The sequence below is a fragment of the Strix aluco genome, chromosome 5, assembly GCF_031877795.1.
Source record: "Strix aluco isolate bStrAlu1 chromosome 5, bStrAlu1.hap1, whole genome shotgun sequence".
In the NCBI taxonomy this organism is placed as follows: Eukaryota; Metazoa; Chordata; class Aves; order Strigiformes; family Strigidae; genus Strix; species Strix aluco.
In genome coordinates this window covers 19425227-19450732 of record NC_133935.1, presented here as the reverse complement: position 1 = coordinate 19450732, position 25506 = coordinate 19425227, and the positions used below count along the sequence as shown (strand labels likewise).

The following is a 25506-nucleotide window of genomic DNA, read 5'->3' as shown; positions in this document are numbered from 1 at the left end:
TGGCATAGTTATTGCACACTCTTATTTTTTCTTTGGTAAAGTCTTCTTTAACAACACCCCACAAAGGTTTTTTAACGTATGGAATAAAACAGAGAAAATTTGCAAGAGACCAACAAAACCCACTATCGACAGCTATATAAATTAGAGTTTGACAAAGCAGTCTTTGATTTCTCAAAATCTCTTAATACAGTCACTCACTAAAACCTCTTTAAGAAGTGAAGCTGACACAGGCTAAGATGAACATTCTCTTGTGATTGGTAAGAGACGAAGCAAAGCATCAGACCAGTGGTGAGTTTTAATTACAGAGCAAGGTTTCCACATTACTGAGAAAGGTTTCCAGCATACCTCCCTAAGGGTTTCTGCTGAGACCTGTAGTATTCAACATATTCATAAAAGCACTCTATAAAAGCAGTTGAACAGTGAGAAGACAAAGTCTGTAGAAGATACAAAACTATTCATTATAATATAATTTAAAGTTAATACAAAGAACTAGTGAAAGAGTTCATAGCAATGAATTTCTATAGGCAGACTGACTTCAGTGCTCATAATTAAAGGTGCAGGGGAAAAAAATCCTTATATCTGTATACACACAGTGATCAACTCTAAATGAGCCAATAACACTCAAAGACATCTTGGAGTCTGAGGAAGAGCTCTCTGAAAATATTATCTGACTAGCCAGCAGTTGTTAAAAGGCAAGTTAAGAATCATTAGGGAAAAATCTAGGTTCTGTCTAGGTCACACATAAATATATGGTATACCTACATTTTGTCTTACATTAAGTTCTGGCTACCCTTTCTAAGAAGAGCCTCAGATAGGATACTAACCTAGATGGATCCTTGCTCTGAGCCAGCATGACAACAATTATATAAACGTCAATTCGGAGAGCAGAAGAAATGAGCTGCCACCCTTATACAATGACAGAAGTTGTATAAGAAGTTGTGGGTGATCTAGTAGGAATTCGTAATGGATACCAGGAAATACAGTAAGAATGAGCTTCATTGGAAGGTGGTATTTTTTTCCCTGAAGACTTGCTCTTCATTCAGCTACCACTTGCTAGTATACAGGCCCACCAGAGTAAAAGTAAAAACTCTAAGCTTTCTTCAGAGGGCCTCACATGGTCCATTTTCTTTAGACCCAAGGACCTTCATACATAACATCCTGGTGCCAACAGAGGAAATAGATTTAAAAATCACTGAAATCTATTTTCAGTACTTTAAGATCATAGTGTGGGACCATGATTCATATTAATTTCTGGTTATTAGCTAGAAGCTCATTGACTTTTGAGGACTCTTGATGTAAATGACTATTCAGCAATTTCAAAAACAATTTTACAGTCTGATCTCTAGGTTTTATAGACACCTGTCAGTGATTTGTATTATTGAAAACTTTGGGGTGGCCAAAGCCAAGATGTTGATTCATTCCAATAGAAGTTTCAGTATTAGATTCAAGAGATATCTCAATCCCGATTTGTTCTTAACATTACTATGCATGTATCACATAGCAGAAAATAACAATGGAAGAGGACATCCCTAATCATCAAGGTCTGAAAAAAACAACAAAGAGCTTCAAGTCATCCACCTCTCACTGGTTACTCCTGCTTACAGCGAGAGCAGATTGGGCTCTATCAGTCCACAGAGCTCCAGCTCAGCAATAGCATGAAAGTTCTTCCAGGTCACCGAATTCATTCAAACTTTTTCACTAACTTGAAAAGCTGACTTTGCCCATTTTTATTGTTTAGTGTGCCCCACTTGACTCTCAGCAGGCATAACTTCATGACATTCAGATCATACATTAGGAGGATCCTGGGTCTAAAAGTCTTTTTCCACTTCAGATCATTTGCTCTCTTTCAATCTCTTCAAGATTTTTTTAAAAATGGAGACAACTCCCAAAAGATTTTCCTTTTCTTTCCCACAGTCACAAAGCCCTCTTCTGCTATTCTTCTTCCATTTGCCCTGTCCTAAAGCAACATTTTTCTGAATTGAGCTCAACGTAATTTGTAATATCAATAAAATGACTGAAATACACTCTCTCACTATTTGCTATCTGAAAGAACATCTACACACCACAATTCCATCGTGAGCTGACTATGAAGGACTAAGAACAATTTAACAAACAGGAAATTTCCATACAACTTAAGCATGAAGGAAGTTCAGGTCCAGGTCGAAAACCAGACTCCATAAATCTAAACCTTCCAATCCAAGAAATATCACTAGGGTTTGGACACATTTTGGGCTGTAATCTTCAGTGGTAAAATTGGCACAGTTTTTACTGATTCTTCAGTCCTTCGAATTCCCCTGACCATAAACATTGGGTTCATGTTCTGCTCTCATTCAACACAATGGCATTAACAGCATCGCAGACCTAGGCACACACCCAGCACTGCACATTCAAGCAAACAGTGGAACTCAATTTCCAGCTAACATAGGTACTAGATTCTCAGCTAGTGTAAATTAATTTATATTTAAATTATTTAATGCCTATTAAATGTAATTTTAATAACAAGTGTTTTTATCAGAAGTTCTTGAAAATGCTTTTATCAGAAGTACTTTATGTCATAAAAAATGAAGAAGTTGTTGATTACAGAAACTAGGGAAACTAAATCATATCTAAGGTCATTCAGAAGTTGACCTGTGACATATGAATCTGGTTTTTTTGATTGAAACTACATGCGTGCACACACAAAGATAAGCATAGTTTCACTCCCCTCTAGTCTGTTAATGAATTTGATTCCACTATGCCAGGTAGCTTTGAATGAAAATAAAGTTATGGAGCCCAGTTACCAAAACTATGTGCTGCTCCATTTTATCCAACAGCTCAACAGATAGGGCTCTGACTGGGTTCAGATCTTATCTCTTCTTGCAGGACACTCTAGCACTAGGATATTCTTCCACATCCTTTCCTATCAGTGCTGGTGCTAGGAGTATAAAGGGAATTCTAACACACTAAAGGTCTGACTAGTTCCGTATCCTGTGCTCCAGCAGTGACAAATATCAGATGTTTAGGGTAGAACATAAGAACAGGGAAAGCATATAACAATGCTTCCTACAAATACTCTAAACCAGCTTGTGACTTCCAGAACGCCTGAGTCAAAGGTGGAATCTGTGTATTTACTGATCTCCATGGCAGCTTTTTTCCATTATTATTTCCAGTAGCTGCCAACACTTAGCAAAATCCCACAACAGAGTGTCCCACAACTTAATTACGTGCTGTGTGAAGATATAGTTCACTTTGGACAAATAATTAAACCTTCAGACTGACACTAGGACTCAGCTATGCCACTTCCCAGCTGAAGGCTCACTCACCTCATGCACAGTTAGGTGTGGTATGCACATAGGAAGTATTCCTCATTGCATCACATATAATGGAGCAATCCCAAATTATCCAACAGCAAGGTGGTTAAGAAGCTGTTTTGGAAATAGCACACCTGGGTTTCAGTCCCAATTACATATTTAATCATTTAGGAAAGTGAAATATCAGTAGGAGAGAGTGTGAGCACCATAAAGAATATCAGGAGAGTATACTTTACAGTTCTTTTGGACAAAGGAGGTAACCCAGACTACCTACTCAGTTCCAAGTTAGTAATCTATTATATAAAAGAAGGATTCCTCCTCTAATCTTTAAAAATGGAAAATCCTTTCACAGAATCACAGAACAGTTCAGGTTGGAAGGTACCTCTGGAGAGCATCTAGCCCAACTCTCTGCTCAAAGCAGACTTCCCAGGATCATGTCCAGTTGGGGTTTGAATATCTCCAAATATGGAGACTCCACAGCCTACCTGCAAAATCTGTTCCAGTGTTGATCACTTACAGTAATAAAGTTTTTCCCTACATTTAAATGGAATTTTCTGTATTTGAATTTGTGTTCCCTTCCTCATGTCCTTTCACTGGGTATCATTGAGAAGAGTCTGGTTCTGTCTTTTTTGTCATCATCCCTCCCCTAGTCACAGAGTCACAGTGTGTGACAACTATAGAGTGGCTGTTAAACTTGAATCTCATTCCAGTTACAGCTAGGAATTTTTACCCATAGATTTCAGTATTGGTTATTGTGCAAATTAGTTTTGGTTGAGTCATGAAAATGAGAGCAGGAAACCACATTTTAAAAAAAATGGTCTAGGTGAAGTATTTCTTTGTTTACCCATTTCTTCCAGATGTCCTTTTCTCCTTTTGATTTTATGTTGTCAGGGTTGCCACATAGTTTATTTACTTATGAAGACATTACAGAGGAAGCGCTTAAATAAAACTTTTCAACTTTTGCTCAAATGTGATATGTGCACAAAGAAGGGTTTTCACTACAGTGTTTGGCAAACAAGCATTGCCAACAGAAGAGGGGAACAGGAAGGCTTGAACTCATCCATTACTATCTAAACAGGTACCCAAAGAATTTGTTTTGTAGGATAACCTAAAAAGGGGAGGTGTGTTGTCTCCTGTGAACTGCTCACCTAACCACTTACAAGAAGCTTGTCAGTACAAAACATCAGCATTCATAAAGAGACCTCTCATGCAGCAATACACTTAAGATAGAGTTTAATTTAGAAACTATAATCAAAACCCATTAACTTCAGGCTAAGAACACATTTACGTGCTCTGCTGAACACGGACAGTTTGCTGCACCTGAGCTCTACTTCCCACAGGGATGCAGCCATCTCCTAGTTATCAAATTTTCTGTCATGTTAGGGGTGCAACAGTATCACCAAGCCCCAGCTTTCTGGGTGCTATACAAACAGTAGGACAAAAAGGTAGTTCTTACTCCCGAAGAGTTTATTATCCAGATACAAAAGGGATGAAGCTACACATTATAAACTTCTGATCTAATAGCTATTCTCAATAAGCTTAATGTAACATTATGTTAAATCTGTTAATATAGTATTAAAGAAAGGGTTTAGAATTCAAGTGCCATCTTAATCTCAGCTGAAGAATAACCATTAAGGCACAGCCCAAAGGTCTTCAAGAAATACTTTCATCTTTCAAACGCGTAGCTACGTGTATATACCATTGTTACTTTTCAAATGTTATGAAGCCCTTGGACCATTACAGCTTCATCTTTCTGTGGCCTCATCTGAAGAGGATTTCAATGATGCAGAAAGGTATCAGTAAGTACAGATTCATAAGGAGAATGTGAGCTGTAGGAAAAAGTTTCCCACCCCATCAGATTTTCTGGTTGAACCACACAGGCTGCATTACATACAGGGCTGACAGTCCTGATTGTCCAGATGTGGTCAGGGTCTGGAGGTAAGAGTCAGGGAGAGGAAAAGCATGCCATCCGCAGTGCCTCTTCCAGCCCAGCTGCAGAATATATTGGAGATCTGAAGAGCAGGAAGGCAAGAAATCCTACTCTGACATGCACCCACTCTTTCCCGTTCAACTTCTTGGGGCCCCACTGGACCTCATTTTCAATCCACTCCCAATGCCATGGGCATAGCAGTACACAGAATGGTTCTCCAGAGCATGACTCGGGGGCATCCTGATCACACCCTATCCCACATACTAAGCTGCTCAACGAATGTTCTTAATTACAAATTTGAATCACAGATCATAATCGGTCTTTAAAATAATGTGAAACAGCCATACACATTAAGGGAGAAAATCTGTGAAGAAAGATCTGTATCTTCCCTTCAGCCAATCTGCTAATATCCTTTTAAAGAGCAACTCACCTGACCTACAAAGATTCAGAAAATGGCATATTTCTTCTCCACCGTCTTAAAATACCAGTCATCTTTACACTGACCTCAGTAGTAGAGCACTATAACACTTTGGAGAACAGTCATTCCTCTCACATGCACAATGATACTCCCTCAATAAAGTGAACATTTTTTGGATATGACTCTCCTACATACAGGCACGTCTTGGCATGAAACAGGAGAGAAAGAATACTGCTTCCTGAGCTTAAACACAACCAAAAGGAGGACTAGACACAGCTCATACCAAGTGGAAGTAGACTGCAAGATCTTTGCATGGTTATTCTTGAAAGTAGAGGCTAAGAATTAAGCAAAGTATGTGAGCATCTGAGCAGATGTGGGCTGGAACATCATCCTCAGCCATGCATATATAGCACTTGCTTCCTTCTTTGGCCACATTCATGCTACTAAGCAGAAACCATTTGCTAACCACACAGCAGTGGCATTCACATTAGCAGAAAACCACATTCCTCATCCCTTCCTGCTTTGATCAGCAGTTGCTGCCCACAGGAATAAACAGAGGGTTGTGTTCTTCACTTGCTCCACGCAGGGTCTGCTGTTCTCACACAGGCATCAGTGGTGAAAAGAACAGGCCAAGCCTTTTCCAGAATAGCCATTTGTCCTCATGTAAATTTATCTCCCTAATAGAGCATCGACATGCGCAGCAAGGAAAAGACAATTCAAGGTGGGTTTTCCCCTTTCAAACTGTGATCTGGAAGAATGAACATTTTAAAATTCAAAAACCAATCCTTGCCTTATCCTCTTTTGATCATCTGGAGATTGAACATAAGTCCTGCTACATCACCAGCAGTGGATACAGGCATGTCTGCTACAGAACATGCTACTGAAGGAAACCATTTACTGCTAATAAGAAGTCCCAAATTCCTTGCAAATTCATTGTCCCTTTCCAAAAAGGGTTACAGAAATCTTAGAGTTCTATTCCAAATTATTAATAATCCATAAAGACTACTGCATAATAATTCAAAAACTAGTCACTTGCAACAGACAGCAGATGGAAACTGGCTGCTTTAAAGCATATTTTGACAGCTGCTAGCATCATTCAACATGAGAAATGAAAGAATTTGTTCAAAACAAGCAGAGTAGGGCAGCTAAAATAAGTGTAATAACAAAAAGATTGTCTCTTGTAAAAGATCTGATTTTCTCCTCTCCTGTGTCATCTTCAGTTACTGCATGTAAACACACTGCTGGGATGGGTGTTAGGAGAGAGGGAGCTGCAGGAAAAATTCTGTGAGCTATATCCTTTTCAGGGAAGTTTGATTAATGGTGTTTCTGAGGAGAATTCTGATTGACAGGATTAGTGCCATCACTAAAAGATACTATTTGTGGATCCTGGAGTTCACAGCTCCCCAAGAACAAAGCAATTTAGAAATGAGCTTTGTGCAAATGAAGGCATTCCCTCAGCAGGGAAGGTTCATGTGAACCTCTTCTGTGGCTTCCCTTCACATGGCTTTTTCCGTGGAGTTGGGACAGCAGAAAGTCCCTGGAGAACACCTTCCTCTGGGTGCAGAAGGTTTGATTCAAGTTTTCTAGGTTAGTCTTTGGGGAAGGTTTCTATAATGAGACAAAATGAAGCTCTCAGAATGAATGTTCCCAAACTTCATGGAGGGGAACATTTGGTTCCACTTTCTTTCATTTGGGATTTATTTCAGGTTTGTACTGAATACCTTTTTCTTTTAGTTTTCCAGTTCATACCATCTTCCTACTTATATAATCTGGTTTTCTCCTAGTAACACTCAATGCAAAACACAATTTCACTGCTCTAATCTCTTTTGAGAACTTGGGACAAATTATTAGTTGACCACAAGCATTGCATTTTGTTTGATTATTGTCAAATCTTTAAGTACTAGCCCAAGCAAACTATCTTTTAGAAGGGGTAAAGCATTGCATGCCAAAACAAGAAACTAGAAATAAGTCAACGCTGCTCCATTGCAAAAGCAAGAAAAGGACCACAGCACCCCAGTTCACACAGGAAGCACCCACTAGTTTGTTGAACCATCCCCCAGATACTGTGAAATGGATAAAGAAAAGAAGAAAAAAGGTGATTTTTTTTTTTTTTTCTGATTACTCCATCCCCCTCAGTCACCTTTCTCAGGCAGGGTAACAAAATAATTTAGATACAGTGATTTCTTCCCAGCAATTTTCAGGCACCTCATTTGCATGATATCTTCACTTTCTTGCCCCACATTTTCCCTGCTCTTCTCCTGCTTTCATATCCATCGTGCTTCCCCCACTGTACTGTTCTTCAGCTTCTTTGCCACTCACTCCTGCTCACATTCTTTCTACACCAGACTTTGACCAATTTCTTGCCCTGGATCCTATTGCCCCATTTCCTCCTACTACTTATTGCTAGCCTCCTGTTACCTCTCAGTTTCTTATCTTGATCCCATAGTTCATCATGACAGAAACTATCACCTATGAAAGGTTAACATGACAAGCACCTTTTCTTAAGTGACATATGTGTTCAGTCCCACCGTGGTCATTTTGGATCAGGGAAAATATTTGCAAATACTGAGGCAGAAATCAGAAATTAATGAGAAGCCTTGAATCATTTTTTAAGAACTCTCAGAGCAAACATCATAAGGCTCACAGCAGTATCACAACAGATATCAACCATTCCATGTATTATGATAGCTCCACCTTAGCCCAGGCTGGCATATACCATTTTATTTATATTTCACCTGTTTATGCATTGGAAGAGCAAACTGGTCCAAATAAAATAAGGGTCATCATAGAAGCTTTTCCAGAAATCTTCAGTCTCTCTCAAATCCTTTTTGGGTGTTAAAAATACTTGGATAACATTATTTCTTCAGATTATTATCATTCATATGCATTTGTCCTTGCCTTTCTGGCTTCCAAGGCAAGATGAGCAGGGCTAAACTTCCACAGAGGAAAAATATCATAGTACACCAGAATGCTGCAACTTATTCAGGAATAACCAGTGCAAATAACTGTTTTTTAAAGTGGTTATATTCTATATAGAAAGCTTGCAAATCATGCATCGCAAAGACTGTCCCAGTAGTAACATTATTGATGATTAATACATATAGTTATATCTTCTTCCACGGTCTGGTACCAGTGACCCAACAAACCACTACTTTTATTCTAGCTACTACATTTCTGTCTGGGAATAGCTGTATGTTTGATGCTGTCAGCTCCCACTCCTGCTGGCAATGTTTATAGTATGGATGACTGGTATGTGAACCTTTAAGGCTACAGCATTACTGTCTCAACTTTAATTAGCTTAAAAATGCCTGCAGAAAGTGCCAGATACTTCTGAGTACTCACGGACCTCTAAATGTCCACACAAAAACTTAAATTTTAGTCCACTCAGGAAACCAGATTGATTGTTACAGATGGACACCATCTTCTACATTTTATAACTAACCAGCTCTGTCACAACATGGATCATCACCATGATTTCTTCCTGTTCTGCCCCATGGACGGAGGAAATGAAGTTGCTGGAGAAGGTATGGCAAGCATGTCTATTTTCTAACTTTTCACTGAATGTGCAAACACAAAACTGGCAGTTTACAATCCATCATCTAAAGAAAAACCACCAAGGCTGCTTGTCAACCTTCAAATACTACCTATGTGCTCAGTGATACCTGCGCTTTGCCAAACCCACTCCATTTATTTTAATGAACTACAACTCATAAGTTTGATATGCAGTTTAAATCTCTCCTCGCTTGGCAGCCATATAAACAGCAAGAAATGTGCACATGAAAAAAGTTATCCTGGTCACACCTATTACTTTTCCAAGAGGAAGGGCATGCTCAGGTACTGTAGATGAGAATCTAGATGACTGAGCCCCAGCTACTTGTTTAGACTGTTAGCCTTGCTTTCAATGGTAGGAAATATTACATAAAATCCATGTGACACATACAAGCTAAGTGCAAATGATGAAAGAAATCAGCAAGGGAAAAGAGGCCAGAGCACTGTTGTGATGGAAGAATAGCAGCTGGGAAAACTGAAGTCAAACCAGCTATGTTATTTTTTAATTAAAAATAAACATGGGCTTTGTTGCCAAGGGATTGGTTAGCATTCCATTTAAAAAGAAAAAAAAAAAAAAGTCATTTTGTTTTACTTCATTCTCATTCCCCTTCTAACCTCCCTCCCCTCTTCTGCCCCCTCTTTCCCGCCCCCCCTCCAAAAAGTATTTATAGATTTTGCAGAAAAACCATGATCATAAAATTTAGGTCAGTATGCAGCACTATAGAAAGCCACCTATTTTTAAGGCATTCTCTTTCTCTCACATGAATGCCTCCTTGATTAAAAATAGTCAGACTATAATTTTAATTTCGTTAATTATTTCATCTTCGCTGCTGACCTCCTTGCTAGCTATACAAGTACGCATGACTTCACTGCCTGAGGCTGCACGTGTGTAAATGATAAAGGCCCTCTTTGAACAGCCCTTTTAATGAAGGTTTCAGCAGACTCACATTAATCCTCCCAAGTTCAGCCTTGCTTCTCTTCAATCAAATACTACAGCAGCTTTTGTTCATGCACAGCAAGTCACCAGCCTAAGAGCTGTTCTGGAGTAGGACTTGCTTGCATCTACCTGGAGTCATTCCAGTTTGCGTTTAAAAAGTCCACTGACAAAGGGAATAGATTAATTATTCATTCAGTGCAAGACAACTCTAAAAAGAGAGTCCTGAACAGGAATAGTGCAGTACAGGGCAGTCAACACACCCACATTTTCACAAGAGAAAAACCCAACCTCCATCCCAGCTGCACAGAGTGGTATTTAAACCTTCGATCTTGCAAGAAGACCCAGCCAATGGATTAGACTGAAAGTATCTCTCTGCTTTTCTATTTTATGAGGTCTTTTTATGCATCCCATTGCATTTCCAGAAAGATTCTGAATATGTGAAAACATAAAGCTCTGGTCAGTATCTGCTGACTCCAATCCAGATTCTTCTTGTATCTGAATCTTCCATTGACTCCAGAGAAAATTTGTGGTTGGCCACAGAACATAAGGTTAGTTAACTAAATAGCCTAATGCATATTATTTGTGATGCAACAGTAGGCACAAGAGAAAGAGAATACTTGGTTGCAAAACATTTTTCTTTATGTTTTGCATATTTTTTGGAAGAGGAAAGAAAACCACATTAGGCAAAGCAATGTATTTGTTTTGTCTCAAGGACATTGGCTCACAAAGAAATGTTGCTGCAACTAGTGAGAGTTCAAGTCATTGTTGCCCAAACCATATTAAAAAAAACATTAAAATGCCTTTGGAACTGAAATGTTATTCCTCATCTCAACCAAATGTAAATAATCCAACAGCTTAGTGACCAACTGTACAACAGAGAAGGACTTTTCTAGGTAACTAAGCATCGAAGCAGAGCTGAAACATTCTATGAACATTAATTATCTTTTGTGGCAACACAAAATTGGTTTCTGCATTAGAAAAATAAGAGAAAGGCAGCAGGGTGTGGGAGTGGCGGGAGAATAGGTTGACACTGGCAGAACCTAAACATGCTATGCTTCAGCCTCCTTGAGTTTTACACCAATTTCCATGTAAGAATAGAATTTAGTTGAATTAAACATGATTGGAGTGGTGGTTTTATCTTTCAGATGGTTACTTGCTGCTTGAGTCTAAGGGTTACACGAAAATAGAGAAGTCAGAGAGGCTTCTCGGTTCAACTCTTCCTTTTCCAGACAGGGTGACTATTTGACTATCAAAATAGGAGCTTCCTAATTCTGACTACTGAAGAGGATTCGGCTATCCTTCCCACAGTATTTTTGCTTTTCTTCAAGGTCTTCAACAGCTCAATCTAAAAATCAAAACCAAGCAAAAGCTTTGTTCCATTGCCTGTATAATGGCAGGGAGGTACATACAAATTACACAAATTTGTAGGACAGGAAAACCAAAATGAAACTCAAATATATGGATGGATGGAAGGAAGATAAGAGATCCTGTCTAGTGGGAAAGAATTGTAATAAAGTCACTGTGAAATGCCATCAGACTTTTTATTCAGAAGATCAGTCACATCAGTGAAGAATAACTCAATGACTCTGCTGTGTTTTAAAAGGCTGAGAGCCTCTTATCATATGATAGTAGCACTATTTTGTCTTTTAAATCTCAGACCAAGAAGCCAGGCCACTGAAAATGCAAGCTTGTGCCAAAACGGGCAAAACATTTAAGACCATCCACATATCCCATCTTCATCTGGCAAACAGAAAACGGAATGCTATTTACAGCCCTTTAATATTTCTTTGTTTCTCATGGGAAACTAGTTGATGTTGTCTATCGTCAGCTCTCATTGTTAACAACACTCATGGAGAGTTTATTAACTTTATGTCTTCGTGCCATTTGTCCAAAGCAACCTTTCTATAATGGTCACATTAGACTAATAAACAGAAAAGTATCATATAGACATCAGGATTCATTCACTAAGTGGAATTCAAGAAGACTGACGCTTAAATTTTATGTATTTCTTGTTTTAAAACAGAAGTCTCTTGTCAGCCTCAAGATTTCCATGATCTTTAAGCTGTAGCAATATACAAAACTAAACAACAGTCTCCCACTCCACTAATCTCTCCTACCACATAATATACAAAACCATGGTTCAAAGAACATTCCCATTTGAATACGGTCCATCTTCCTTTCCTGGTCCTGCTGAAAATCTGGGAATGAAATAGTTCATATGTGAAATGAGGCCTAGCTTCATCCATTCCATGGATGCCAAGTTTAGAGAGCAGCTATTTCAGCTGGAATGGCAGAGCCCTATACCATCAGAATAAGTGTCACATCATGACAATGACATGAAGTTAGCACTAGTTTAGTTTCATTTGTTTTGATATAAGTCAGAGAAAGGAACTCTGGTCTCTACAGTCCCAATACTTTCAACACTATTAGACCACCCTACCTTTTACAACTTGCATCTGCTTTATGCAGACTAAAAATAACATTACCACTGGTGGTTGAGTGAAAGAAGCTGACAGAAGGAGTAGCTATAGAAAGAAATCTGCCCTATGTGTTAGATAAGAAATACACCCAAAACACACAACACAGAGAAGAAAAGGGGATGTAGAAAATTAAAGCAATGGGAAAGAGAATGTTAAAAACAGAAGAAGAGCCGCAGTGATACAGAAGCATCAAAGAAGATTAAGAAGATAGGGAGAATGGTTGGCACAAAGGGAATGAGACCAACCTGAGAAATGGTTAGCAGGTACATATTTAGCAATAGGCTTGAGCTAGGTCCATTACACTGGAGGCCCAAAGCAACTCTTACAGTTCCTCTAGTTTAGGGCTGGGACTTGTTGCAGCTGCATGGTGTCATATTCAAGACATTATCACATTATTCTTTTATATTTATAGTATCCTCAGTGGTGCTTGTCCCCTTTACAGACACCAGAAAGACAGATGATCTGCACTGCCTGATTTTGCATCTAGAAAAGAGGCCCACACACCAACAGAGAAGGAATCTCTGTTGATTTACTGTCAGATAGAAGGACTGCACAAAAAAACCTTATAACAAATACTTCATGCAGCAGGGCTCATTCTACCTATCTTTCCAGAAACAGGAGATTAAAAATAGATAATTAAAGAAGAAGAAGAAAAAAAAAGAAAATAATGAAGGGTTGAGAAGTTACATGCCTAGTGTTGCAGCTCCAAGTTTGATCTACAAAACAACTTTTGTCAGAACAATTGGATTGTTCTCCTCCAAGCCATTCATCATCTTGGATATTTTTCTAATTTTGACTTCTACCCGCTAGAGAGCAGAAACTTTCTAAATAATTATCATCTAGGGATTTCTCAGCTGGAATTTGGACTGGCCTACATAATTCCTCCAGACAGTGCTCCTTGACTTTTTCCCATAGACCTCACTATTGCAGTGCAATGCCTGGAATGCCAGCTCCATGCTGCAAAAATTAGCCTTCTGTGCAACAATGTCAAATTCAATCACTTGGCAGCAAGAGTGTGAAAACTAACACTATGCTTCCATTTCTGTATTTAAGAGATAACTTGTTTCTAGGATAAATTTGAAGGGGAAGGGGGCAACCAAATAATAATTATGAGGTTTTCTAAGTGATGTTGGGTTAGCAGTCTCATAGCATGAAGTCTTTCACTGATCTAGAAAGCTGACAGAGTACCAGTGAAGGCAGTGACAGCTGTGTCAGCCCAGTTAGGCACAGACTGACTCTAAATTAATGTTTGGCTACTTTACATTTTCCATCCAGGGTGCCAGAGTGGCACAGTAGCTTTAACGATCCTTCTAGTAGCAAATCCCTGATTCCGTATACAGCATTGCCCTCTCCATATCTATGTGAAATAAAAAGATCTGCATCCCAGCACGAGGAACATGGTTGAAACCTGACACAGGGAAAGCTTCAGGTAATACATTATCTCTTCCCCTGGCTAAGTTTGTATGGTTTCTTGCAATAGACAAGCACAAATACATCTCTAATCACTTTTAGTCAGCATTCAACCACAGTAAAGTTTTTATCTCTGTGGTATGCATATGATTTCCACTGTAATACTGAATGATTCAAAGTTTTCAATCTCACAACAAACCTATGAAGAAAGGAGTATTTTCTCATTTTACAGTAGAGTGATTGTAACAAAGGGAAAATAAATAACTTGTACAGTCACAGACATGTTTTGTGAATGAAGACCTTACATGGGGGCCTCCCAGTGCATCAGACAGAGGACCAGCTTTTTTTTTTTGTTTTTCCCATTTGGTTTTCTTTACCCAGGGTGGGTACAAGGGAGGGAGAAGCAACTTTCTCTGAAAGAAACAAATGCTTCATTTCCTAGAAACGCAAAACTGTTTTCTGTGAAATTCTTTCAGTGGTATGGTCTGAAAAGGGAGAGGGCAGTGAGAAATGTGGCAGAAGGTGAGAAACTGGTGTCTTCTCTAGAAATAGTAATTTTGTTGCTGTCGACTTCCTTGTTTGATTCAGAACCAAAGCACACACTTCACACAGATTGAAGGGCCTCCAAACCATTAAAACAATGGGAGGAGGACAAAGGAGAAAAGAGAGGAAATTTCAGACAAGCCCCAAGTACTGTCTTGTTCTAAGCATACAAACCAGCAGCAGTATCTTTAGTGACCCATTGGAACTGCAAGTAGAATCACCTGTGCTTGGTAATTGACCAAACATCTGTGAAGATCATAAGTGGTTAAAAATTTCTATATAGTTAACATAGAGCCTGTGATTTATCAACCCCCAAACTGTGCAACATCGTTACTTCAAGACAGGGCTAATAGAACTTCAAACAGACATTCATGAGAAAGCTGAAAGATTGTCTATAATCAAAAATTTCTATTTATATGTCACAGTCTTAAGGGTTCTTTCCTCACTGGGATTCTTGAAATCAGGACACAAAGCTTTAAAAGTATCCACTTATCCACTTTCTTCATTCTTTTAAAGAGGAAGATATTCCATGTGTGCATTCGGAAGTGGTATGTGGTATGAACATCTACACTCTGACATGAAATCTCAAGTCTTCTTGAACTATTTGCGCTGCTTCCATGAGATGTCTATGGCCTAAGACTCATGAGCAGATCAACCAACTGCAAACCAAGCTCTCCCAGTTTTAGGACCAACACTTACAAAAATTACTCCATTTTCAGAGATGCAGAGTTCTCTGTAGATTGATTTGTCACAGTTTTCGAATACCTGCCTCAATACAAAGACTGTTTGGTCATACAGAGCAGTCACATCATTGTTTGCTCTCTTCTGGTGCCCTGAACATCACCTCCCTGGTAACATGTCCACAGCCAAGTAATTATGGACCACACCATTTAAGTAAACTCTCTTGTTAGAGCAAAAAGCAAAAAAGAAAAACCTACATAAAACTTCACCAGTTCAATCTTGCCTTTACAACTGCAGCCTTTAGCTGATATGCAAACAGCTTCTTCTAGGAAGAAAAAGCTGCACTACTTCAATAAGGTACAATTCTGAACAGATGCAGCTAAGCCCTTACAAATCCCTGGGTAGACATAGTTATTTCAGTTTGAGAGCTTAGACCGTGACTGAAAGTACAAACACTTTAAAGATGACATAAATCAAAGTAGCCTCTCCTTCAACATTGCAATTTCCCCTTCTCGGAGTTCCTTCCACTTTGAGAGAATGGATATAAATCAATCTCTCAAAGCAATACACGCTGTTCACCAGATTGTGTGAAGTACCATTTTGGGTTTTTTTAAGGAGAGAAAAAGGAACTTCTTTCCTTGTGTCTGCTGGTTCTGCTTAAAAAACTTGTTATAATGACATGGTGCTGGGTGATTACTTGACTGTATAACATAGAAAGTCAGCTTCTTTCCAATTTAAATGCAAATGGAAACCTCAGCATTGTGGTATAAGGGAAGTGTGGTGACACATGACAAGTACTCTTGTACCCACAAGCATGTGCCAACGGTGGGGTTTTCAGTACATTTTTGAGAATAAGACTATATGCTAAAAGAAAAGTCATGAGATTTCTGCCTCTGCACTTTGTGCTACTTCCCCACCATGCTCATTAGTGAAATCAGATTATTAGCTCTGTTCCTTTTGGGATATCTTTGTATGTCCCATGTGAAGGTGGCCAGCCCAGCTACTTGAACAGAAGTCACTTCAAGAATATGAGCAGTGAGATACAGCTGAAGCCCCGCTCAGCCTTAACGACAGAAGCTACCATGGCCATAGCTGCAGCTGGTCTCCCAGAAGGAGAGATCCTGGGACCACTCTGTACTAGAAAGGAACTAGAACACTGTGTCTGCTGGATTAGTCTGAAGGATGAGAACATGACTTTGATCTTCATGCACTAGTTTTCCCCTACTCTTTCCTTTACTATGGAATACCCAACACCATACAGACAATACAACGTAAGAGGCTTGTCACACGCTTTGCACAGTCCAAAAACTGATTTTCAGCCTCCAGATTAGAAGTGAAATCTGTCTACAAGAAATGACATGAGCTCCGTTTATATACTACCACGCAAACTGGGGGCATGGTGCTTATGGTATGGTATTATAATATTCACTCCTAGTAACTAAAAGAATAATCCCTGTTTATGCCTACAGATGGCTGCATCAAGTAATTAGACATTTTAAAGGAGAACAAAAGCAGGGTAAACATTCATAGAATCATTTAGGTTGGAAAATACCTTTAAGATCATTGAGTCCAACCTAATTCAGAGTAAATACAGACAACCTCTCAATGTCAAGAGTTTCATTCTGGATGCAGGGTAATGTAATAAGAAGCAAAACACAGATAACACTAATATTAAACATTAATAAACAAGCTACTAAGAATTATCAGGGTTCTAGTCATAAACATCTTACAATGGAATAGAACACATTCTTAAACAGAAATCAGCATGTTAATGGGTTGTTAGTTACCACGACTAACAAGCAACACTAGTTTCCACTGATATCTATAAGATACATAGTTCATATCAGTAACTTGACTGTAACTTCCTGTGATCGCTTACCAGTCCTTTATAAAACAATCTTGGAAATAAAGTACTAAAGTGGTCTTAACAGAGAAGCTTTGATCACAGAGCCCTGGAAGAGGTTCTTGAAGACTGCAGCCCACCCTTGCCTGGCTCTCAAGCTCCAAAATGAGTTTTGACAGACAAGTACTTGGTTTGGCCAACATGCATGTTTCTAGGGACATACAAAATATAGATTCCTGAAGGCATGAGTAACAGTTAAGCACTCAAGTCTTATAAGTTTTAATAGGATTTTTGCATCTTGTATCTTTGAAAATTTGTTTGAAAATAGTCTATCACCTTTAACAAAAAATTAAAAGAATCAGGTTTAGATAACCTAATTTTGAGCGTAACAAGTTACACTCATTTAAAGATGACATAACACTCCAAGCATGGACAAATTAGTCTAATTATTTTAGATTATTTTGAGTTCAGGAGAGTACAGTGGGTGTTGTTTATCTCAGCTTTAGTAAGCCTTTTGACATTTGTTTCATAGCATATACCATTCACATAGACAAAGAGATGGATTGAGAACTGGAAGAACTATCAGGCCCAGAGGGTTGAGATCAGTGTTACAAAACCTGGTGGGAGGCCAGTCGCTAGTGGTGTACACCAGGGTCAACACTGGGACCAATACTGTGTAACATCTTCATTAATGACCTGGACGATGGAAGAGTCCACCCTCAGCAAGTTTGCAGACAATATAGAACTGGAAAGAGTGGTTGATGCACCAGATGGTTGGGCTGCTTCAGAGGGATCTTATCAAGCTGAAGAAATGGTCCAACAGGAACCTTATGAAGTTCAATCGAGAGAGGCCATGGAGTCTCCATCCTTAGAGGTATTCAAAACCCAGCTGGACACAAGCATGGGCAACCTACTCCAGCTGACCCTGCTTTGAGCAGAATGGGGGTGAACTACAAAATCTCCAAGGACCCTTGCAACCTCACCTGTTCTGTGATTCTCCATTTACAGTACAGTTCTGCGATGACTATACACTGATATATCTTGCAGTATACGTAGCACAAAAATACATTGTGCAAACATACAAACCATGCTACCTTCCATGGTATAAAAGTAAAACAGGCCAGTTCCTTAGGTAATAACTACTCTGTGGAAACTAGTCCTATGTATTCCAATTTGCATCAGTTGAGGTTATGAACAATGCACATTAACAAGGTTTTCTTCTAAAGAATAAGTTTCAATGGTATCCTGATAAAAATACTTCTATCAGAACAATTATTTTTAACAACTCAGCATCTTACATAGAACTGCTCTAATTATTGCCTTAATCAACATCATAACTTACAATACAACTTGCAATTAACATATGGTAAATAGCATCTGCCAATTAGACTATCATGTGCACTGTACATCTGATTCCTGTTTTCACTGGAATGCAGCTATTTGTGCTGGATCTTGTCCAGGGTCTCTGCTTTGGCCTCTAACGCTCTTTGGATGATCAACCCTCAACTATGTACTGCAGTTAAGGGGAAGACAAGATTCCTGCACATATGAATTAGGTCATAGATATGAACCTTGAAAGGAAGTTCATTAGTCATTTTTAGAGCTCCACTACTTTAAAGTAGAAGAAAATAAATCACATAGCTCATCCACTTCATCACTGCATACCGTCATCACAGACGGCAAAGTTAAATCTGTATTAATCACACATATCCCACATATCCCACAATTTCTCCTTTTGTTCCCTGTCCATCCTTTCCCTTTTCTTTTTTTGTTCATGGCCCAGAAACAAATACAGGCATTTTATTTAATTATTCAAGATCATATCTTTGCTGTTGCTGAGTGTCTTCTACGGAGGGCTAAGAATTCACATTTTCTAACACCACCTATAGTTGCTCAGCATCTGTCAGGACTGGATGGTTTATCTTGACAAATAATTAATCAATTTACTATTAATGATCCCTTTCTTCAGATGTGCCACTTTCTCAGCAAGGATATGGATTTTACTCGAGCAACAAGAAGTGACTGCTTCAAAGTTCTATATATACATATAGGCTGATGATCAGGCCCAGTCAGCACGGGTTTATGAAAGGCAGGTCCTGCTTGACAAACCTGGTCTCCTTCTACGACAGGGTGACCTGCTTATTGGATGAGGGAAAGGCTGTGGATGCTGTCTACCTTGACTTCAGTAAGGTCTTTGACACCGTTTCCCACAGCATTCTCCTGGCGAAACTGGCTTGGATGGGCACACGCTTTGTTGGGTAAAAAACTGGCTGGATGGCCGGGCCCAAATAGTTGTGGCGAACGGAGTTAAATCCGGTTGGCAGCCGGTCACGAGTGGTGTCCCCCAGGGTTTGGTGTTGGGGCCACTCCTGTTTAACATCTTTATTGATGATCTAGACGAGGGGATCGAGTGCACCCTCAGTAAGTTTGCAGACGACACCAAGTTGGGTGGGAGTGTTGATCTGCTCGAGGGTAGGGAGGCTCTGCAGAGAGACCTGGACAGGCTGGAGCGATGGGCTAAGGCCAACTGTAGGAGCTTCAATAAGGCCAAATGCCGGGTGCTGCACTTGGGCCACAACAACCCCCAGCATCGCTACAGGCTTGGGGAGGAGTGGCTGGAGAGCTGCCAGTCAGAGAGGGACCTGGGGGTGGTGATTGACATCCAGCTGAACATGAGCCAGCAGTGTGCCCAGGTGGCCAAGAAGGCCAATGGCATCCTGGCCTGTATCAGCAATAACGTGGCCAGCAGGGACAGGGAAGTGATCTTGCCCCTGTACTCGGCACTGGTGAGGCCACACCTCGATTCCTGTGTTCAGTTTTGGGCCCCTCACTACAAAAAGGACATTGAATTACTCGAGCGTGTCCAGAGAAGGGCAACGAAGCTGGTGCAGGGTCTGGAGCACGTCGTACGAGGAGCGGCTGAGGGAACTGGGGTTGTTTAGTCTGGAGAAGAGGAGGCTGAGGGGAGACCTCATCGCCCTCTACAGCTACCTGAAAGGAGGTGGCAGAGAGCTGGGGATGAGTCTCTTTAACCAAGTAACAAGCAATAGGACAAGAGGGAATGGCCTCAAGCTGCGCCAGGGAAGGTTTGGACTGGATATTAGGAAGTATTTCTTTACAGAACGGGTTGTTAGGTGTTGGAATGGGCTGCCCAGGGCAGTGGTGGAGTCCCCATCCCTGGAGGTGTTTAAGAGTCGGGTTGACATAGCACTTAGGGATATGGTGTAGTTGAGAACAGTCAGTGTTAGGTTAATGGTTGGACTAGATTATCTTCAAGGTCTTTTCCAACCTAGATGATTCTGTGATTCTGTAAAAAACTGACTTGCCTTGTGCACAGTTTTGCACAGAGCCCACAGCTTCTGCTCCTGATGGATCTACAATACCCAAACACAGAGTGCTCTGCACACCACAGAGCAGAGATATCAGATGTGAAGCCCCCTAAACCTCTCGCACATTAAAAAAGCACAACACAGCTAGGAATTCTAAGCAACCACATGTTCAAAGCATGAAGGAAAACTGAGAACTATCTTATAACTTTCATAAGTGTTGCTTTGACTTTCCAAACCATTCAAAGGAACATGTTCCAAATTGAAAACAAAGCACCACAGAAAGAGTCTGTGCTTTTACCTGCCTCAGTAACTCATGTTAGAGTGACAAAACAATCTTTATTAAAAAGATTGCACCACTAATGTGGATGACAATTCTATTTAGGGTCCCAGAGGAAAAGCATACTAAGGAGACAGCCACTGCCACCGTTATCAGTCAAACTACAGAAAACAGTTTAAGCCTTTGAAAGACACCCTTTTACCAGCAAAAGAGAAAGCCATGACCTGAGACTCAAGACGAGACTTATCTGCATAACTGCCATGTGATTTGGGGAAAGGGTGTGGGGTGAGACCAGGGGCAGGGGTTTGCCTCAGTACTACTTCTTCCCCTGCTGCCCTCTGATTCTCATCTGGTCAGATTTTAAGTCTTTGAGGTCTTAGAATGCTTTTCAACATAAACAGTGCTTGAGCTCCTCACAAGTGTGGCATAAAACTATTAATACATATAATAGAAAGTGGTTTGGTTTCTTTTCTTTGGGATAGAGAAAATATCGATAGAAAGTCAAAGGAAGCACACAAAATTTTCCACACTAATCTGTTGACTGCAGGTTGCAGAATCGAGTTCCATTATGAGCAATGGAGACTTTGCTTCAGTCTGAAAGGCAAAGCTCAGTTGTCATTTTCATCTATGTAATGTACACAGCAAAGGTTTATGTGCAACATTCCAAAACATGTTGTTCTTGCTGTCAAATATGGAAAGGGAAGAAAATGGAAACATGAATCAATTGAGTAATTTTCCTTCCCTCATACAACCTCAGGCTGAGATGATGTCAGATTTCACAAGCAAAACAAGTTTGAGTGGCAGCTACATTTGAGAGGAGGGAATCTAAAGGAAACCTATGTTCATCAAAAAGTGGTGCTGATGGTTAAACAGGCAGCATCCCTACTGCAAAGTCTGTAATGAATCAAGGTCTTTGTGTGATACATGGCTGTCACTGCTGGGGAGCTTTGACTTTCATATAACAGGGAAAAAAGTGCGTTAGGTCTGTACTCTCTCCCATGCTAATCAAATCCTGAAGGGACTGGAAGACTGGTTCCCTTTACTCTTAAAGCATCCAACCTTCTGATGATACATAAAAATCATATTGGTCTAGTAACTGCTGTAATTTCTGGTATCATCTCTACTAAATTATGAATCATGTATGAATAAACGTAAGGAAAAAAATCCCTCAGGTCCCTTGGATTCTCTTACTGCAGTAAAAATGGTAAGGGTGGACACATTGGCCAGTTACGCTGGCATCGTGCCAGTTGGTATGCTGCTTCTGCCAGGGAGTTGGATTTGCATGTGTTTTGCACCAGACAAAGTGGACGAGACTGGGACTGAGATAAACCTCAGCCTTCACCTTTCATCACCACTGGAAGTCCCATTGTAATTTTTCACAACAGTAGAAGTGCTTGGGAGAATTAAATTCAAGTTTCCCTCATTCTACAGCTTCTCTGTATATTAAGAAGTGTGCATACCTATCTAGACTTATGAGATCCTGCATACCAGGACTCATCTGGCCATATCAGAACATAGCTCTGCTGCCTTCCCCTTTCCTCCACATAGTGAAGTGAGCTTTAGCAAAAACAGAGATTGGAGAGTTCAAAACAATCAAGTGGAAACAACTTTCCTCTCATTTCACTCTCCTTGCTCCCGACTTGCTGCCATTTCACATGCCCTACTATTCAGTACAAAAACCTCCATTTGAGGTAGGATTTGAAGAGGATGAGGGAAAGGGGGCAGAGGGAAAAAATGACCTATTTTTTCCCTTGCATATGACTTTTCAGAAAGACAGGTGAGGAAGGTACGTGGCACCTTAGCTGATGTATTAGCTACTCCTGTCATTTCAAGGTAACCTTAGACTTAGAAAGAAATGTGGCAAGCTTGAACCACATTAAAGCCCTGATTTAGCCAAGTGCTTTGAAACACATGCTTGCAGTTAAACTTGTGCCTAAATGCTTTGTTGAATTAGGACCTACGTTGGTAAAAGGGGCAATTGATTAATGGCTTCTGACAACCACCAGAAACTAATGAGCCACAGACCTCCGCTTTTTCCTCCAAATGACTGTACTTAAACCCGAAGGAAATTTCATTATGGAAACAGAAAACACTTACAAATAAATCATATGTGTCTCCTTTGCAAATATTAATTTTTATCTGCAATTAGTGGTAAACCCAAACTTCCTTTCATACGGTAATCGGAGACAGTGCCATTTGCCCTATGTAACTGGTTACTCATTCAAACCCATAAATTTCTTTCTAGAACTGCATGGTTTACAGAAAGCTCTGTGAACCCAGCTAAATCAACCATGAAATATGCAGCATCCAACATACTAACCAAAAGGTTGCCTGACTGAGACAAACTTCAGGATGAATCACACCAGCACTGTACAATCTACCTAGAAATGAAGAGCTCGGTAACGTGACATGCTGAAACCTGCTTCAAGCTGCTTCTTACTGAGCCACATTATGAAATCAAATCCCAAGGAATTAACACAAGCTATTCAAGCCCTCCCAGATGAGAGATGGAAAAGGTCTGAAAGAGCAAGAGGATAGCCTTGGTCCTCTAAGATGCAATCCAGCGCTCTATTTACCAAGCTGTCCTTCATCATGGAGGTTTTAAGAGGCCATGTGTTTTAGCTGACTTCACATTATATGTATTTAGAGGCAGGAAACTTCTGTGGCCAAGGCATATCTACAGGAGCAGTGACTTTCGAGTCTAATGTCAACCTTACCTAAGTATCATTAAACAACTAATCTTGGTTTTCCTAGCACCATTATTATTGCAAAGCACAGACAACACTTCCAGTATGACAAAAGCAAACACTTTGAGGTCTTAAAAAGTTAACACTATAAGGTCTTGATCTAACAGATACACCTAGAAACTTCATATATTACAAAACAGGGACACTGATATCTGAGGTCTCATTGTTATTATTCGTATCTAAAATGATTCTCCCTTTCTCTATTTTTACATGTGCATTTCAGTCATCTGAACTAGATTTCAAGAGCAGACATATGCTATATAATGAGAAATAACATTAAAAATATATTGATGCCATACAGCAAGTCTTTAATGGGTGTTTACAGTGCTTGAAGGGCAGAAGTGGAAGTGGCCTTCATACGACATTGTAACTGCGAGCAGTTAGTTTCTTTCATTCACACACTCTTGGAAGTGCACTAGTTCACCTGTAATTCTAAGGATAACTGAAGTAGTTTGAATTCATAACTGGCTGACCAGTTACACTTAGACTGAGGTTTCACAATCACTAGGTTTGTGCACAAATATACCACCAAAGCCTGAAAATCTGATCATCTGTGATCATATTTTTGTCCTATTAGTTTATGGAGTTTACACTAGCATTACACCTTTGTACCAGCTCTATGACCACTTTGCAAGCAAAGGCAATACCCAATCCACCAAAAATCCTGTCAGTGTGAAGTCAACCTGTCAGTTTGCTTGCTAGTTAACAGGAATCAGCAGAGACAATTTGTATCACAGTTGCATTACACCATCCAAATACAATGTTTCTTATCGATTGCTGGAGCCCTAAGGAACAATTTCTTTTATCACTGAACCATGACCTACTGGTGGGATAGGGGCTTCAGCTTCCACATATTCAACTGTTTCTTGAATATCCATTATGGCCTTTGTAACAGAGACAAACTCTTAAAGGCAGCTTTGAGGAAAGAAAAGTGACACGACTAACATGCCTGAGTCTCAGGGAAATAACCAAAACCTATCAAGTCAGTGGAAAAAAATTGTTTCAGTTCCCTAGGTTTGGATCAGCATACACTCTAACAATGCCCCAGAGGAAAGCGTGGGGAGGGAAAAGGAAAACACTTGATTTTTCTTCATAAGTCTACACAAATAAGATATTGCATTACTAAGTAAATGCTCAATGTGTTTACACTACTGTTATGCTGTGAACAGGAAAACAAGTATATACCTTTGCACAACTGACTGCTGTCAATGTGTTTATTCTAATTCAGAGCATGGTTCAAAACCTACCTGAAAGCCTATTTGATGTTTCCATGGATTTCAATCAACTTTTTGTAAATGTGCATAATACACAAATGGAATTTTATTAACAATACCTAGCACTCACTTGAGGTCTATGTATCATAGTAACATGCACAAGATATTCCTAAGTTCAGACAGAAAACTTTCAGCACAGTTCCAAAAAGAAAGACAAGGTGGTGAGCTTAAAAACATACATCCTTATTCATTCATTGCATGGGAAAGTTTGAAACAGCAGTTACTTCCTATTGCTAGTGCAGTGAAAATCTACAGTGTATCAGTTATCACCCTAAGAGGTAAATTTTGGTATTTCTGAAGGTGAGTACTGTAGCTAGGCAGTCACCAACACAGAAATCTTATCCCTTTAGTAAGTCTCTTCTGAGAATATTGGCTAGATTCATCTTGACCCACACAAAGCCCACAGAGTTGCACCATGGACATCTGGCCCCATCCATCACACCCACACCTGGGCAAATAATGTAAAAAACTTGTATTCTTCAAAGGATTAGAGCCTTTTCTCTTCTTGATTATAGTAACAGACCCATTGTGAACTCTTACCATTATGCTTCATTACAGTAACAAGTCCATTTTTGTATTTCCTTAGCCTTGTATTTCCAAAGCTTTTTTCTCTAATGCATAGTTATACTGATGGACACTCTTTTTCATTTCCCCTCTCTTTTACAAAGTAGAAAAAGCTGGCTTGAATTGAATGAATGGCTCAGCATTAAAGAACATATATGGACCTTCCTCTGCAAGGCTGCTATTCTGAATTCAGCATGTTCAAACCATGGCAAATGGATTTTAGGAACTGACAAA

At 39.7% G+C, this 25506-nt stretch overlaps 1 protein-coding gene across 5 annotated transcripts in view; it reads right to left on the bottom strand.

Annotated features, from left to right (window-relative positions):
- Positions 1 to 25506, bottom strand: part of CALD1 (caldesmon 1) — a 197074-nt gene that overhangs the window by 119208 nt on the left and 52360 nt on the right. The gene's annotated exons all lie outside the window — the stretch shown is intronic.